This window comes from Leguminivora glycinivorella, chromosome 12 (genome assembly GCF_023078275.1).
Source record: "Leguminivora glycinivorella isolate SPB_JAAS2020 chromosome 12, LegGlyc_1.1, whole genome shotgun sequence".
Taxonomy (NCBI): Eukaryota; Metazoa; Arthropoda; class Insecta; order Lepidoptera; family Tortricidae; genus Leguminivora; species Leguminivora glycinivorella.
Genome location: NC_062982.1, coordinates 23,815,742 through 23,834,972, shown reverse-complemented (window position 1 = coordinate 23,834,972; position 19,231 = coordinate 23,815,742). Strand labels below are relative to the sequence as shown.

At 35.8% G+C, this 19,231-nt stretch overlaps 1 protein-coding gene across 2 annotated transcripts in view; it reads left to right on the top strand.

Annotated features, from left to right (window-relative positions):
* The window catches only part of LOC125232183 (protein N-terminal asparagine amidohydrolase), a 179,084-nt gene that overhangs the window by 135,228 nt on the left and 24,625 nt on the right, over nt 1–19,231 (top strand). The window lies entirely within an intron of this gene.

Here is a 19,231-nt window from a genome sequence, read left to right as displayed (position 1 = left end):
TCGGCCTAAGGTCGTTGACCCTTGAAATATTCAGACACACTCGGTCCGTGTTGTTTACTTGTTTGTTGAATTCGTTGTAGCAATAACTTAATAGTGATAAGAGTGATAAGGTGTCGAGAATTGAACGGTGACCTGAATTATGGACGGGCCAGATATATGGACCAATACTGTTAAGAGAAGAGAGGACGATCTTACATCCAAATGAACTTTACATTTTAATCTTACGGATAAAAAGATATCTGGCCTGTATTTATAATATAATAATACCTCTACATATCGATTAACTGTAGCTATACTCTTTCAAGTTTACTTTCGTCAATCTATTTCGAAGTTTACTTACGAACATCCTGGAAACATCGTAGTGTGACCCTTTCAAACTACACAGGTAAGAAAACGAGACGACATTACGAATTACGATGTTGCCAACTTGCCACTTTTTGATTTCTACTCTGTTTTTTGCCAGGCGGTACTTAATTTGTGCCAAAAATGTAGGTAATCTGTTGGGCAAAGTCTCTGGTAAGTTAGCGTAAGTTGACGAACTTTGGCTTAAAAAGCTATTCGAGTCGATTCCAACTCCAAAAAGCCGGAATAGTTGAATAATAAGGTAACAAATCACCCAATCCACGAGCAATCTGTGCCATTTACAGAGGTCCCACTCGGTCGTGCCCCGGTCAAGTGACAATCATATCTACTAATTGAATAACTCGATACACCACTCGATTGATACATCAGAACACCGATACAATGGGCGCCGATTGGAGCAATAAACGACGCGAGCTATCGATAGATAATCGAATAAAGGTGTTAATTTCAATGGAATGTTGACAGTACTTGCAAGCTATATTGAACCGTAGAACCTATAGAGAGTTTTTTGTATTTCATCGTAGGTATGAATGAGATCAAAAAGAGTTTTAGATGTTAATATTTGAATGGATTTAACATCTAACGAATAATGATATATCAACACATAAGTTCGTCTGAGACTTAAAAACGTATTTCCGTTTTTAAGGTTATGTAAAGAAAACCATTAATCATAGTTATCTAAGCATCTTTCTGACAAACTTCAAGATTAATTATTTGTGTGATATTTTTGCATTTGTACATATTTTATATTCGATGATGCGGTTAATAATGTACTACTCATAATCATTAGATGACGTGCGGTTACTTTCACAACTTGTCCTAAAATACGTGAATAACTTATTGGGATAGTCTCGTACAGTCACCGGCACAAATATGTGATGATTTCTATACCTTGTCACATTAACGTCTTGTTTGAAATGTCATATGAAATTGTCAAACGATTATAAGCGACAAGGTACAGATATCATCACTTATTTATGCGGGTGACTGTACATTTCACTTTTTTATCGTCATATTTCGGTAAAATCTTACGCGTAGACAAAGTTTCTTTTCCTGTATCTAGATAGGTAGTACCTACTCGTATAAGTCTTTTATCGTATGTCCTAAAAATGCTACAAAAACTTTCGGAACTCAAAGAAAAATTATATAGGTCAGTAATTGACAACATTTCATATTTTTGAGCACTACTTTTTATTGTTTGGTTTGAAAGAACTTAATACTAAAAGATACACGTATTTTTTTATTTTTCCAAAAACTGCTATTTTAATGAGAAAATCCCTTCTTATTACTACTTCGAGCAGAAAGAGCGTAAGTTACAAACGTCAAGACGCAGCTTCGTGACGTCACATGTGTTGTTTCATACACCTAAGAAAACGACAAAATCTTTAAAAAAAAAAAAGTTTTAACAGTCAGCTCAAACAGTCCGGTATGTTTGACTGTCAAGTGTCACTGTCAACCCATAGTGAATGACTACGAACCATAGACTAAGCCATGAAATTTTTAATATCTTTGCTACGAACTGTGATAAGTGTCACTGTCAAACTCAAGGGACATCCCAACTGGAAGATTTTTTTCTTATAGTGGCAGCTCTAAATCAGCTATTTGACGTCACTTCCCCTTTAAACTATTTTTATGATATTTTATACTAAAAATACGGAAAAAAAATTTAAAAAAATATTTATGTGATCTACAAGCGTATATCTCGAAATGGTTTTCGATTTAGGGACATTGAAAATTTTGAAACGTTGTCAATTGTGTGTTGTTTGTTTATACGTTTTCTATAATTCCAAAATAAATCAAGCAATGCATTAAATAGCAAGACATAATAGAGAGTAAAGTGACCCGTCCAATTCATAAATAGCCAATATAAAAGACAATCAAGCACGATATTGAATAATAATTGGTGCAGTCACGAGGCAGATGGTATCTGCGGGCGTGCCGCATCCATCAGCCGTATCGGCGTATCGGCCGAATCGTATCGGCCCGATAACCGAACGGCTCGGAGGATGTAAGGCTTATGTCTGCTAGAGTGCTTGGTGGCGCGAGCGGTAGTCAGGCGACGATAATTACTAAACAGTACATATTGGACAATAGGTGCTGTTAGAAGGCGGGAGGTTAGCGGGCGTGCCACGTCCATCAGCCGTATCGGCGTATCGGGCCGATAACCGAACGGGTCGGAGGATGTAAGGTGTAAGGCTTATGTCTGCTAGCTTGCTGGCTCTGTCAAGAGGCGTGGTGTAACGTGCTACAACCATCAGCCGTGTCAGGCGTATGGGTATGATGAGCGCTGCTTGGAGGCTATACCCCATATTTATATAGCCATCCATGCTGGCCAGGCAAAGGCGGTCAGATGACCAGTTCTGAAGTGCCTACATGTGCCTACACATCATCATAACCGTCCAAATCTTAGAACAAATTAAATTATTCTCATTTGAAAATATTTTAATTTGTATTTTTAAGTAGTAACACTACTATTATACTATAAACATTAAATATTTATTTGGCTTGGGGGCGCCAAGCCTTCGGTAATTGTGTCATATACTTGGAAATTTCGACCCTTGCTTTCGTGATCCGATGGCCGAGTGGTTTTACAGGTGTTGGATTTGCCATTATAATATTTAATAATTGTAACATTTTAAGATACGTTTCTCTCAAACATTTAAATTTATGGCAATAATGTCGGTAGACAAAGAAACCGGGTCGGTCTGGCAAGTTTACCTGGACTGGTTATAAAAGGGACTGCTCGTCGGCGAGCAGTCACTTTTAGTTCTACCAGCGCCACGAACAGAGATAAGTACCTTAATCTGATTATATAATAATAATAATTGTCTGAATTAATTTATGAGATTATTTGAAGTACCTTAATCTGATTATTTAATAAATACCTGAATTAATTTATGAATTTATTCAATGAAAATTGTCTGAATTAATTTATGAAATGGATTAATGAAAATGTAATTAAAAAGTTAATGTTTTAGTGTTTCGTTATAAACAACTCTACAACGCTGTTTATGTCTGATTATTTAATAATAATTACCCGTATTTAACTATGAAAATTAATTAATGAAAACTACCTGAATAAATTGATGAAACTGACTAATGAAATTGTAATTAAAAATAAGCATATTTTACTATTTCATTATACGTAACTTAATAGTAACCATGTTTATGATTTTACTCCCTTGTTGAGTATTTGATGTGTTTCTAAAGAGTAAATATATAATTGGTGTCATTGCTTTATAACCAACGCAGTTTTATTATGTCCCATATTTGCTAATTGAATTACATATTTAAATTTATCCCAAAAACAAATTTAATTAGGATCGCTTAAATGGAGAATTGCCCGAATTGTAATACAAATAAATGTTTACAATTATTTTATCATATTAGTCACTTCAGGTCATATGACATTTGGGTAAAGCTAATTTGTTCTTTGGAGGTTAGTTATTTCGTCATATTAGTAGTCACTACAGGTCATATGACATTTGAGTAAATTTGTTCCTTGGAAGTTAGTTACCTTTCTTGAAGTAAAAACGTTGATTATTATTTTGGACAAAAGGCTGCATATTATACACCTTTAACATACTCGGTCGCATAATTGAATTGATATGATCTCTCATACAAGCATAAAATAAAAACGTTTCATTATATAACCAAAATGCTAAATTCAGAAGTGGAGATACGTTTTACCTAGCCATCTTTTAACACTGTGAATTATTTCAGAGATAACGGATTGAAATCTGCTGACCAACTTTCATACCACCATTCGGAGTGAAGTTTCTTCGGGCTGCCGATACCACAACATTGTGCTTCCTACATTTGGTCCTACTAACAGCGATGATGGGGCTGCACGGCCGACGCATGGTGCACCGATTTCGGGACCTTCTGAAAACCTGAATGGACTGGCGTTGTTATGATCATTAAAGTCGGTAAGGCCCTGAGGGCTCTGCATTATCATGTAAAAAATCTTGCTTTAAAGAAATATTTTTGTACCCACTGTGTTTAAAACTGATTTTGTTTACTTATTACGGAACTGCAGTTAATCGAGCTAGTTATTGAAAGAGCTAGTGTTATGATTATGACATCTTGAATAAATAAATTACCTCGTATTAGATCATGTTGTTTAAAAGAAAAACAGTTAAATCCTGAAGAAAGGGTATAAAAGTCAGAACTGAACAATACAGGTTTAGAACAATACTGGTTTAGTTTCTTCCTTTGGGAATAAATTATATTTTGTTAATGACATAATTCGGTATACAAGTTCTTGTTGTAAAGATTGTATTATGACACTACTGATCCGGAGTGATCCTATAACTGCGAAACAATATTTCGATTTTCGTATTGGTATAGGGTCTAAATCTCTGTATTGACCAACGTTTATTTTATTTTCCAAAAAATATTTTTAGCTATTTCTCTTGAGAAACACTAATTTGAAAATCACTAATATTTTTTTTTGTTTATGTATTTAGCAAAGTGGCAGTTTTCACTTAATAAATAAAAATTTGATACTAATAAGTGACTCAAGATCGATGTTTTTAAGCAAATATGTACGTTTCAAAAATCGTTTTCATTTTTTTTTAATACTCGCTTTTCAATTGTCCAATATTTGTTTTCGCTTACATTTTATAATGATTTTTCTCCACTTTGACCAGAATGAGACCTAAGTGGATTGCCATTATAATGAGATACAAAAAAATTGGCAATCGATATGTGATTTACTTTAGGTGGTTTCGTTGTTTATTTAACTATACTATACCAGAAACAAACAAATTAGTAAGTAATTAAACCTGCCTACCTACAAAAATGTCAAATTTAAAAGTAGTATATTAGTGTTTTCTTCGGATAGTGGCATGGCTTCAAAGTGAAAGTTATTGGGTTATTTAAATACAGTAGTTTAGTTACATACTTACCTACATCATTAAAAAAAATAGACTCAAAACTTGCTGCTAAAAATGCTGTGCTTATTTTAACCTGTTCCTGCCCACCATGTAGGTACAGTTTGAGGTATTGAAATTTAAACCAAATTATTTAATAAATATGGTAGACTTTCTTTACCTACCTAATTAATAAAAAAATAGATTCAAAACTTGCTACTATAAATACTGTGCTTATTCTAAGAAACGCTTGAACGTTTGTATCCCGCACTAACGTATTTCAAAATTATTTCACCAATTGCGGAGCAATAAAATCTACTTTTAGTACCCAACAGTAATGTTACACACACATCCCTATTGGTTTGAATTCAATTAACATTGAAACTTTTTCCAAGTAGCTGTACTTCGGACAAATTACTGATCTGATAAATGATAAATCTATTTATCATCATTGCGAGTATGTTTACAATTTTGTCTTCTCTTTTCGTTGAGAAGTAACGATTAAGAAAGTCTGAGATTTTAATTCTACTTTCACGTTTGTGTGTCTGTTATCGCATATCTTAGGCTCAAAAACGAATAAAGTTTTATTTATTTATTTAAACTTTATTGCACAAATTAACAATAACAAGTACAAAAGGCGAACTTAACGCCTTAAGCCATTTTCTATCAGTCAACCATTGGGCAAAACAGAGATAGTTTGGTGGACGCCATTATAAAGCCAGTATGAGATTTTAATGATTAAATACAAGTTGATTCTATTATAAAATAAACATATATATAGATACAATAAATGAACTTACATACATATTAACATATACGTAGATAAATAAATGGACCTAGTGCAAATAAAGGCTTACGCAACTTGCTTTATAAAGAGAGTTTACTCTGTGCTTGCCTGGTTTTCGAGTTTGGGTAGATTAATATCTACAAAGAATTTTTATTGATTTCCGTTAATATTAGGGGACGGTTCTTTAGGTAAATTACAATTAATTTCTGTAAGAAAATATTGTCTTTTCTCTTACTGTTATCGAGTTATTCAGGGAATGAATTTAGTGGCTCAGTAAGCATAGTAATAAAGGCTGCCTTTGTAATTCCTTATCATTATTTATTGTTACATGTGTCGTCATTTACTTGAGACTGACTTTACTGTTTCTACGGGTCTCTCACATGATTGACAAATTTATAATGTATGAAAACGATTAAAAAAAAAACCCTTTTTCTAATTTAATAAGTGATTTGCCGGGTGGTTCCTGATAGGGATCCTGGCGACTGTCAAATTTAACAAAAAAACACTGTGTTTTCATATCAGCGGGTTCGTATAAGTAATAAAATTAATTTGGTCTCCCAACAAGAAAGTCATTATTAAAAAAAGGAAAGCAAAAAAAAATAAGATTAATAAATTAAATTATGAACAATAATACAAATCTCACAGAACAAGATTCTGCAAAAAAAAAACCGGCCAAGTGCGAGTCGGGCTCGCGCACAAAGGGTTCCGTAGCAGCAAATATTTAACCAAAATTACAGTTAAATCAACCTATCTCAAAAACTATAAGAGATACTTTGATCAAACCAAAAATCGTTGAAAGAGTTAATTAGCATGCATCACCTCTATTTTTTTTAGAATTTTATACCCCGTAGTTATAAAAATAGAGGGGGGGGACATACTTTTTACGACTTTGAGAGCTGATATCTCAAAAACCGTTCACTTTAAGAAAAATGTTTTTTAGAAAACTTTATATCATTTTAAAAGACCTTTCCATTGATACCCCACACGGGTATGTACATCGAAAAAAAAATTTTCATCCCTCAGTTACATGTATGGGGGCCCCACCCCCAATTCTTTTTTTTACTATTTAGTGTCATAATTTTGTAGCGGTTCATACAACACATATTCCCATCAAATTTCATCACTGTAGTACTTATAGTTTCCGAGTAAATCGGCTGTGACAGACGGACAGACGGACAGACGGACAGACGGACAGACGGACATGACGAAACTATAAGGGTTCCGTTTTTGCCATTTTGGCTACGGAACCCTAAAAAAAGGGTCACTAGGTAGGTACTTATTCATCTTTCATGCTGAGTAGAGTACCTACAGAAAATTGTGTGAATAGATTCAAATAAATAAGATTCTTTGGGAAAAGGGACCATTTTCAAAATATAACTGTATAAATAAGTGGGCGATTCTATATGCTTCTTTTCCTGATTATTCGTCACGTTTATTCTTTACTTCTCAAGATAGCTCATTACATAGTTAATATGTGATACTGTAATGCTTAATAAATATATTAGGTATACTATTTACTGAAAACCGTTGCTGATAAAGCGATATTTACCATGTAATAAGCTACGAATAAAGGAACATGAGTTTTCAGTTTGTACGGCATTTGCATCTTACATGACATGCCCTTCATAAAATATTATGTCGTTAGGTCAGACTGGCCGAGCTGTTTGGAAGATATAATAATATTCACACTTGTTGATTGATCGTTAAGTAATCAGAAATAAATATATAGCTCGATTAATTGAAGTCCTATGATACTGTATCTTTTTACAGTACAATACAAAGATAAAAACATTTTGTGATAAAACTTGATGAAAGATATACCTATCGATGATGCTATATCTGTAAAGAAAATGTAAAATAGTATACAAAATGGTAAATGGCCATATTAAGTGCTGATTATCTTAAAGCATTCCGCAAAAAAAAGCTGGCTATATTTATTGTGTACTTGCTATACTGTTACATCAATTTAAGGTTACAATAAATAACTGAAAAAAAGGTAGCTTTTTTTTTGCCGATTGCTTTAAGTCCGGATTAGCCGTGTTGGATATATACGTATGTAATAAAATGTGTAATATATATTATATACTGTGTATAATTGACAACGTTTCAAAATTTTCAGTGTCCATAAGTCGAAAACCATTTCGAGATATATTAATTTTTTTTTTTCCCCGTATTTTTAGAATTAAAAAAAAAATCTTAAAAAATAGTTTAATGGGGAAGTGACGTCAATAGCTGATTTAGAGCTGTCACTATAACAAAAAAACTTCCAGTTAGGAAGTCACTTGAGTTTGACAGTGACACTTGACAGTCAGACATACCGGACCGTTTAACTTTTTTTTTGGAAATGATTTTGTCGTTTTCTTAGGTGTATGAAACAACACATGTGAAGTCATAAAGGTGTGTCTTCTTAAGCTCTTTCTGCTCGATGTAGTAATAAGGGATTTTCTCATTAAAATAGCAGTTTTTGGAAAAATTAAAAAATACGTGTATCTTTTAGTATTGAGTTCTTTCAAACCAAACAATAAAAAGTAGTACTCAAAAATATGAAATGTTGTCAATTGTATATATACTGCTGGTCGGTTATGTGTCTGATGATTGCTTGACGTCATGGTGCAGCAGGTGACGGAGCTTTCATGCCAGGGCACATAGCTACAAAAATACTGTTGGTCGGTTGTGTGTCTGATGATTGCTCGACGTCATATCGCAACAGGTGACGGAGCTTTCATGCCAGGGCCCACAGCTACAAAAATACTGTTGGTCGGTTGTGTGTCTGATGATTGCTCGACGTCATGTCGCAACAGGTGACGGAGCTTTCATGCCAGGGCCCACAGCTACAAAAATACTGTTGGTCGGTTGTGTGTCTGATGATTGCTCGACGTCATGTCGCAACAGGTGACGGAGCTTTCATGCCAGGGCCCACAGCTACAAAAATACTGTTGGTCGGTTGTGTGTCTGATGATTGCTCGACGTCATGTCGCAACAGGTGACGGAGCTTTCATGCCAGGGCCCACAGCTACAAAAAATGCTGGTCGGTCACAAGTCTGATGTTTGCCTGGCTTCACGGGCAGCAGGTGATGGGGCTTACATGACAAGGCTTGTGGCTATTTAGTGTTAGAGTTAGATTAAGATAGATAATTATGTAAATACTTTTGTACTTCGAGATCGAAGTACTTGTCAGTATGGCCGTGTTGGATTTGCCATTATAATATTTAATAATTGTAACATTTTAAGATACGTTTCTCTCAAACATTTAAATTTATGGCAATAATGTCGGTAGACAAAGAAACCGGGTCGGTCTGGCAAGTTTACCTGGACTGGTTATAAAAGGGACTGCTCGTCGGCGAGCAGTCACTTTTAGTTCTACCAGCGCCACGAACAGAGATAAGTACCTTAATCTGATTATATAATAATAATAATTGTCTGAATTAATTTATGAGATTATTTGAAGTACCTTAATCTGATTATTTAATAAATACCTGAATTAATTTATGAATTTATTCAATGAAAATTGTCTGAATTAATTTATGAAATGGATTAATGAAAATGTAATTAAAAAGTTAATGTTTTAGTGTTTCGTTATAAACAACTCTACAACGCTGTTTATGTCTGATTATTTAATAATAATTACCCGTATTTAACTATGAAAATTAATTAATGAAAACTACCTGAATAAATTGATGAAACTGACTAATGAAATTGTAATTAAAAATAAGCATATTTTACTATTTCATTATACGTAACTTAATAGTAACCATGTTTATGATTTTACTCCCTTGTTGAGTATTTGATGTGTTTCTAAAGAGTAAATATATAATTGGTGTCATTGCTTTATAACCAACGCAGTTTTATTATGTCCCATATTTGCTAATTGAATTACATATTTAAATTTATCCCAAAAACAAATTTAATTAGGATCGCTTAAATGGAGAATTGCCCGAATTGTAATACAAATAAATGTTTACAATTATTTTATCATATTAGTCACTTCAGGTCATATGACATTTGGGTAAAGCTAATTTGTTCTTTGGAGGTTAGTTATTTCGTCATATTAGTAGTCACTACAGGTCATATGACATTTGAGTAAATTTGTTCCTTGGAAGTTAGTTACCTTTCTTGAAGTAAAAACGTTGATTATTATTTTGGACAAAAGGCTGCATATTATACACCTTTAACATACTCGGTCGCATAATTGAATTGATATGATCTCTCATACAAGCATAAAATAAAAACGTTTCATTATATAACCAAAATGCTAAATCAGGCATCCGTCCGGTTAACGGAGTACGCTGGTTCGTTTCCAGCTCGGAACACTTGGAGGCCTTGGTCACTTTTTCTTTGTATATGACATTTATTTAATATCATCACCGTCTTCAAGGAGTTCAAAAAAGCTGCCTCTTTCAGCGTGATACCTACGCCACGATTCAAAGTTTACTTCCTCCTCTCCGTTCTACTGCTTTTCTTACTTCTTTAGAACTGTCATCACCATAATTTTCTTCATCAGTTACTACTTACTATACTAGTCCACTTCATCAAATCATTGATGATGGGATCAATTACCTAAACGAGTAATTTACCCCTGTTTGTGCTTATAAAATTTAGAGTTTCCTTGATTTTTGAGTTTATGACTAACTATAAAGTGTTATCTAGACTGTAAAGAATGCCCTTCAGGCAGATAAAAATAATTGGTCCAGCCATCTCGAAACCCATAAAAAAATGTTATTTTCATTCATTTACAGATCAGAAAATTTTGATTTTGTGATAAGATAAAAAATCACTTAATATATCCATTTAGTAATTGGATCTATTTATTGCTAAAATAATCCCAATCTATCCATCGGCTGGAAGTTGGGTTAACATAAAATAATCTCCCTAGATTCATCTTGGATCTATGTTTAATGAAGGACCTTTTTAACCCCCGACGCAAAAACGAAGGGGTGTTATAAGTTTGACGTGTCTGTCTGTGTGTATGTCTGTCTGTCTGTCTGTCTGTCTGTCTGTCTGTCTGTCTGTCTGTCTGTCTGTGTGTGTGTCTGTCTGTGGCACCGTAGCTCTCGAGCGGATGAACCGATTTTGATTTAGTTTTTTTTGTCTGAAAGCTGAGTTAGTCGGGAGTGTTCTTAGCCATGTTTCATGAAAATCGGTCCACTAGGTCACGGTCGGGGGTTTTTTCAAAATTTTAATTTTGTGGTTAGGTTATTGCAACATAATCATTCAAGTATCGACAACATATCCCATAAATATTGCATGTTGCTTGTAAAGCCCCGCATTGCCTTCGTATGACCCATTTATTTAACTCATGTAAATTAATCATATTAACTCATTTATAAATGAGGAAATAGGAAAAGCTCGGAGTCTTCAAGTATCGATAATACATTGGTGACTTGTGCCCTTCCAGTTGTGGGCGGAGCATTGTCTCGAGCGATTATATCGGCGAATTTGTGCCCGCCGACGACCACGTTTGTCTTTCGCCGCAAATGAGCCGGAATGGCCCGCAGGCGTTCCGACTTCTCAAAACTATACTTGATTTGATATTAGTTGGGACGTAGAGCTAAAGACAAAGACTGTCTTCACTTCCCATCAGGATCAGTCCATAATAAAAAAAACCGGCCAAGTGCGAGTCGGACTCGCGCACCGAGGGTTCCGTACAAACCTGCATTTGATATGAATTTCAACTTGATAGCTCTACGCGTTCATGAGGAAAAAAGTAATAAGTTTATATTTATTAAAAAATATATATTTTGTAATGTAACTAAAAATTTAAGGTTTTCGGAATTTTTCCTTTATGTGTGCTATAAAACGTTGCTTCATGCCAAATTTCAAGATTCTAGGTCGACTGGAAGTACCCTTTAGGTTTTGATTCCCTTGCGAGTACTTGCGAGTTTCAAAATATGCAGCTTAAATTGCTGTTTCTTTTGATTGCGTTGACATAGAAGTTTGATTTTGTTACAGCTTAAAGGTGTTATAGACCTGAGTATTTGGTATGAATTTCAATTTAATACCTCTACGCGTTTATGAGGAAATGGGTAGTAAGGTTAAAATTATTAAAAAAAAATATATTATGTGATGTAACTAAAAATTTATGGTTTTCGTAATTTTTCCTTTATCTATGCTATAAGACGTTGCTTCGTACCAAATATCAAGATTCTGAGTTCACGGGAAGCACCCTGTAGGTTTTGATTCCCTTGCAAGTGTCGAAAATTTGCGGCATAAACGGCTGTATCTTTTGATTGCGTTGGCTTAGAAGTTTGATTTTTTCACAGCTTCAAGTGACAGTAGACCTGAGTAATTGATATAAATTTCAGCTTCATACCTCCACGCGTTCCTGAGAAAAAGGGTCTTCACAGACGGACGGACGGACGGACAGACGGACAACAAAGTGATCCTATAAGGGTTCCGTTTTTTCCTTTTGAGGTACGGAACCCTAAAAAAGGGCGAAGTGGAAGCAAATGAGACACGGAAAGCTGACCCTCCAAAAGTAAATATTACATAGTAATATGAAAATGGATTCATTCTTTTCTTTATTGTCTTCTTTTTCTTCCTTACTCCATTCCACTTTATTGGGGGGGGGGGGGGGTCGGCTCTACACCACCAGCTCCCAGGCCAGACCACCTAAGCATCTTCAGATTTCATAGAGATTTCAAATGAATATCAAATTAAGTGAAGCTGTTTCAGTACAAATAGCACTTCCGCCAAAGGATTCCGCCTTTTGCCTTGTCATGAGCCGTGGGAGAGTTGGTTAATAGAAAATTTGCTAAATTAGATAGCCGAGATAATGCCGCCATTTATATCGAGATGCGATAAGCGATAAGAACAAGGGCTTCGAACAACTCTTGTAGTGACGTCTTTAAAGGTCGCCATCGGTTTGTCGTTCATTGTTCTAATCGAGTTCTAATCTCATTAATTTATTAATTTTAATTGTAAATCGGAGTTTTTATGTTTGGTTTTCACAATTATCATTAACATACATACATATAATCACGCCTGTATCCCATAAAGGGGGAGGCAGAGCACATGAACTACTAAGTTTCATTCAGTGCCACTCTTGGCAAAAAGGGGTTGAAAGAAATCCAAATTATGACATTGCAGTGACAGGTTGCCAGCCTCTCGCCTACGCCACAATTTAACCCATATCCCACAGTCGACTTCTACGACACCCACGGGAAGAAAGGGGGTGGTGAAATTCTTCATGGCATCATTAATCTACGTTGAATTTCAATGTTTTACCACAACTCTTACTGCTATGCCACCAGCACTAATTCTAATTTTATCTATTGTGAAATAACCTCTTCGCACGGCGTTTTACAGTAGCTACGTATGTCCATACCAATTTTTGACATAGTTGTGTAATGTGCTTATTACCTAACTAGTGCGGTATTATAGCGCCATATGTACTGTAAACATATTAATTAGACCTTACACATCTGACACGACTCACACTCTATTTTCATGACAATCACGCAATCAAACATGCAAATACGAGCATCAAGGCATGATAATGACTGCCTGTTGATATATGAGTGCATTTCCTACCGCCGTTGCATTAGCATCTCCAATCGTCATTTAAGGTTGCAGGTGCATGCATTTAGTATTTACACAACCGCTTTTGGCACTGGTCCTACCCTACCACTCCCACCAAAAGCGAGTGTCGCTCTGATTCGCTCGATTTACTCTCATTTGCACCTAAAGACCTGAAAACTACGACTATACGACATTTATGCGACTTTTTGCTTTATAAAGTAAAACGAGCATGTGTTAGTTAATTTTGTACATACCTACTCGTAACATCGTAGTATATATTCATAGTCAATGATGACGATAGTGACTAATAATGGAACTAATTAAGTTAAGTAACACTTATTATTGCGAACATTTTATTGAGCTTTTAATTGTTAACACCTACGTGCGAATTCTAATAGTTTATTTTATTAGTTGCACGAGTACAATGATTTCTTGAGACAATGCGTCATATCTGTTTTGATGCTTTTCAATTGAACTAAGCATCACTTCTGTTTATACTTGGCATACAATTATATCTTCATTATTTAGTTGAAAAAAAAAAGAATACACCGTTTTTTACCGATTTCCAAATCACAAAAGGAGGAGGTTATCAAGTCTATCAAGTTATAATAAATGTCAAAACAGCTTAATAAAGAAAATCTAATTGCGCTCATTGAGTTTAGTGTAAGATTTATTACCGTCCAGCAGTTGTATTGCCGTGCCCATAACTGGTGCGGCCATTGTCACGAGTGCGCCAATAATGGGCGCGACGAGTTATGGACGGTCCGCTATGGGAGCTCATTAAAGGACCTGCCATGATTTAGAGCTGGCGAGATGTACGGACAGCCTTATATGAGTAATACGGAATGATGAATTAGGAGAACTGAGTTTGGAGTGTTTGAACTTTACAATGCCAATCTGAGGTTTAACAACTGTTTGGAGGTTCTGGAATATCAATGACAAACGTAGGAATGTCATGATGACAAGACATGTCAATCTAAGCGATAGTCTGCTCTCTTGGAATGATTTGATTAGTAGCCACCTCAGCTGATTAATATATAATATAATAATATAAATCAGTCTATATTTATTATTTTTGCTTGCATGCCGTTACTGCCTACCCAGCATACATATCTACGCACAAAGTAATATGTGACAAGTAGTGCTGAGTATTAATTATAACGAAAGGATTTTAGTATTTATATAAATTTTGGTGATATTTAACCGCTGGCCGTTTAATTTATAATTTTATCTGTAGTGCAAGTTTTGGAGATTCAACTCAAAACATTTCAAAAATCGCTGAATTCCACGGGTAGCCCCTTAAGTGACTCTAGGCCGACTAGTAATTTATCAAAATTTCGCACACTTCACCCAACGTTTATAGCCCAATCACGTTTATAGTTGTGGTTTACTATTGAATGACTCTAAATTGCATTTCTCGCCCATTAGCACCGACGCAAGTGACCCACTAGATAATGAATTAATCCTCTAACGCGTTTACACCCGATTGCTAAATCGCTGCACCCGACAGCTGGAAACCCATTTAACTTATTTAAAACTTCCTACACGATTTACGTTCTTATACCAGGGATATAAGGCATGATAGTGCTAGTTGGTGAACAGAAGCAAGCCCTCAATTGTGGTTAAGAGCACGCGCCAAGGAGAATCCAGTTTTTGGACGAACCAAAATAACAAGACCTTGATGTGTATAGCGATTCAAAGTGTCAGAACTTTTAAACTGAATACCTACTCATTTAATGAGTTGTCGCCAGCGGCTTTTTTAGACGGATACAACGCTCACAACCCCATGAATGACCGGGCCAGCTCCTCTGGCGGCCTAGCCGAATTGACAATCGTTGACGCTAAAGTCTCCTCCAGAATCAGGCGAACAACTAAATTACGCGTCGTCGCTGAAAGCATCCGTACGCATGTTCATACTAATTTTTGGTCAGCGAAAGTCGATTCCGCGTCGATATGTTTGGGGAGACCCTAAAACAATTCCTTTGCTTGTTTGCCTTTTACATCATTAAACATCTCTATACAGGAGCGAACTTATTCTGGTTATCGGAACGTTAGCTCGGTCTCGCTGCACGCGTGGGGAACAAAAGCTGCGCGTGCGCCGGCCGTCAATTACGTCCAATTAGAGCACGCCTTTGATGCGCGCCGCAAGCCCGACGGCTACTGTCTTCACGCATATGCCATGTATACTTATTATATTGTATACTTTATTACTTTGAATAAAGTACGTACAACACGTTACAATTGTACTGGGACTGGGACACCCTGTAGGTGTAACGCCTAGGAGGTTATGCTAGTGTGTTGCCGAAATTTTATGACAGTCAAGGTAGGTAGGTACAGTCAACAACACAGCTGTGAATACAGACAATGTGCCAAAAATATGTATACACACCTTAATGTACAGGCGATAAAGTTCTGTTAATGTTGTAATTTTTGGCACTTTGTATTCACAGCTGTTTCAAGTACTTTTAAAATATGTTAAAAATATTTACCAATATGCGTTGTATCCGTCTATCAGTCTTAGTCCCTACGTTGCCGTTTAAAGCTATCCCCATCTACACATCAGCTAACCGGTAATCTAAACAAGCCTAACAATGAAAGATCAAGATCCGATATTATCACCGGTCCAACCTTACCCGGTATCTCTCCGGCTAGGAGCCCTATCTCACGATCTCCTAAATCTGTCAATTGACAACCACGGGCAACCCTCCAAATCTGTACACTTGTTAATTGACAACCGATAGAGACTGACGTTGCTATCTTTGGTTTGGAGCTTTCGTCTCGAGATCTGTATACAAAATACAAATAGGTACATAAATATTGCTGACTGGAATAGGTGAAGGGTTACAACAAGTACCATTAAGTAAGTCATACCTGTGCACAATAGTCTACGCAGGGGCAATCGAGAAAAGTGCCGAGTGGTCGATGCAACCTTTTTCAAATATGAAGCTGATATTTGGCATAATAACGTTTAATAAGTTGAATTTATTATGAGATAGGAGGCAATCGCGCAGGCAGGTCGCCTGATGGTAAGCGATCACTGCCGACCATGCACCCACAACACTGGGTTGGAGGTGCGTTGCCGGCCTTAAAGATGTACACCCTTGTCACTCACACCATTATCAGGTCTGTTCTCGGACTTGTCGTTGTTATCAGTGCAGTGGAATGCAGCATCGTAAACACTTAACTACGCCGTAAACATAAACCGCTCTATCTCACAGCTGATTAATTCGTTTTGTGGTTACCTACCACAAATACGAAATATGTTTGCCTGGTGTTTCATTTGACTTAAGAGGGGGTAGAGCAGGGAGAATTTTCAAAATCTGTCAAATTACCCCATTACACACACAAACACCCTTCACTCACACTACCTCAATTTACTGTGAAAGGTCAGTGACCCTTAATTTTTTTCAAGAGTGTTATTTTGAGTTTGTAGTCAACTACTGACCTCCTTTGAGAAATTAAAACTGTAAAAAAGGTAGCATTCAAGAAGACAGAGAAAAAATACGCATCATCTAGCTTTCCTTCTCTGTTCATGTCTCATGTGAATTTAATTTACCTAAATAAGTATGTAGATAACGTTCCTTATTCAATTGATTGTTTATCTAGGTGTATTTCAAATTACTTTGCACTACATTTTGCGTTACTTTCCTATACTTAGATTAAAAATCGTCAGCCTGCCTATCCCCGCAAACATTATTCAAAGACGTGTGTGAAGGGCTAAAGGCCGATACCTCCAGGCAGACAATTATTATGGTCGCGTGATAAATGATAAAACATCAGCCCTATCACACTATTTGTAAGTGCGATAGGGACGGCCCGATGTTATACCATTTATCGCGCGACCATGATTGCCCTGCCGGTCTTCGGAGGCCTGTGCTGTGCATTACGTATATGCGGGGTGTATTAAAGACTAACAGATAGGTACTTTATTCTTTTTGGTCGTTAGGTTTTTTATCAATTTATCATTTATTTTGATACAAAAATAAAGTATGTGTATAAAATAAAAACCTAATGAATAGAGTACAGCTAGCAGCAGTCATGTCAGAGACACAAAGAAAGACAGGGAATATCGACGCATATCTTATCTTATCCAATACTGCCATCGGCATCTGCATCAGACTCTTCATCTTACCCAATTTCCGAGTCCCTTCTCTTAATTTCAGTTCCTTGAGTTGAAAATGTTGAAACTCATACTTAGTATTAAATAAACCACAAATACATATAAAAATCACAATATAATTTTAAATTATGGCTTGGGCCCTGTACCAGTTGCAGTCGCTACGTCTGTAAAGCCCTTTGTAGTTTCTTTTAAATGGCTAAATACCTAGATGTACACATATCATACACATCTGTGATGTAACTGAAAATTAAAAAACATCGCTCAGAGATAAGGTTCAAATTAGCATGGCAAAAAATACAGTGCAGTCAAAATACCATCAAAATACGAAAAAGCATATGTCAATGTCAATATCACTGCCGTATGCCGTATTTCAGGCCATAAGGGCTGTTTTCTCAAATATGAAAAAATCACAAAAGCAGAACTTTAAATAGTATTTTATGCAACAGGCGTTTAAAGGAGATCAAAAAAGACGAGTGGCGTGGGTAACAATTTGAGGCGAAGCCGAAAATTGTTATTAAGACGCCACGAGTATTTTTTGACTCAGTTAAACACCGTTGCATACAATACTTTTTTTACGACCATGCACTTAGTTTTTAATAGGTTTCTTGAATAACTCTCGTGAAATTCACACTGTTTCCTGTATTTTGACGCAAAGGTTTGCACTGTCAGCTCAGCTGCCCAAAGCCTTCCCGCGCACGCGTGCCGTATCATTATAAGGCGTTGCCATGGTTACAGAGCCAAACAATGCGTTTTCAGTTTTTTCGATACTGCGCGCATGCGCGGAAAGCCGGCGGACACTGGCTTTGGGGAATAGACTTTTATGTAGGGTTTTAAAGATCTATGCACGACCCTGTAAATGACGAATAATACATAGTTCGGGAGTAGAAAAAAGACTTTCTAGGAAAATTATTTTGAACTTGATAGGTAGAACAATTTTTAAAAGTTGTACAAAAAAAATCTGAACTAAGTTTGTAACTATATGAAAAGTATTTTTTATCTTAGATTGCATATTATCGTAACGAATTTTCTTTCACATAAAAAGAGAATTATTAGAATAGGTTGACGGTGTCTACCGTAAACTGGGGTTACATTGACCAATTTGGGAATTTAAACTTCTCTAGCTTCTACATTTAATGGGTATTTTTACCCATTAAATGTAGGAGTTAGAGAAGTATAAATTCCAAAATTGGTCAACGTAACGTAACTAAGGAAGAAAAAAAATGGGACCATCAACTTTTTTAGTCTTTTCCTGCTAAAAATCTAAAAAGGTAACAAAATAAGTGATATCAGGATTATTGTTTTCTGTCACGATGCCTGCACGTATGAAATGTTTCTTTTTAACCCAGTGGTTGACTGGTAGAGAATGCCTTAAGGCATTATGTCCACCATTTGTACTTATTTTTTTATGTGCAATAAGGAATAAATAAATAAAATAATGTACGCAGAAAAAAAACGATGTAATCAAACATAAACTGACATTGGGGTTACTTTGATACACTATATATTTTTTTAATGATAATTGAATGTAATCCCTTACAAAAGTATTTTATGTCAAGAAAAGATAAAAAA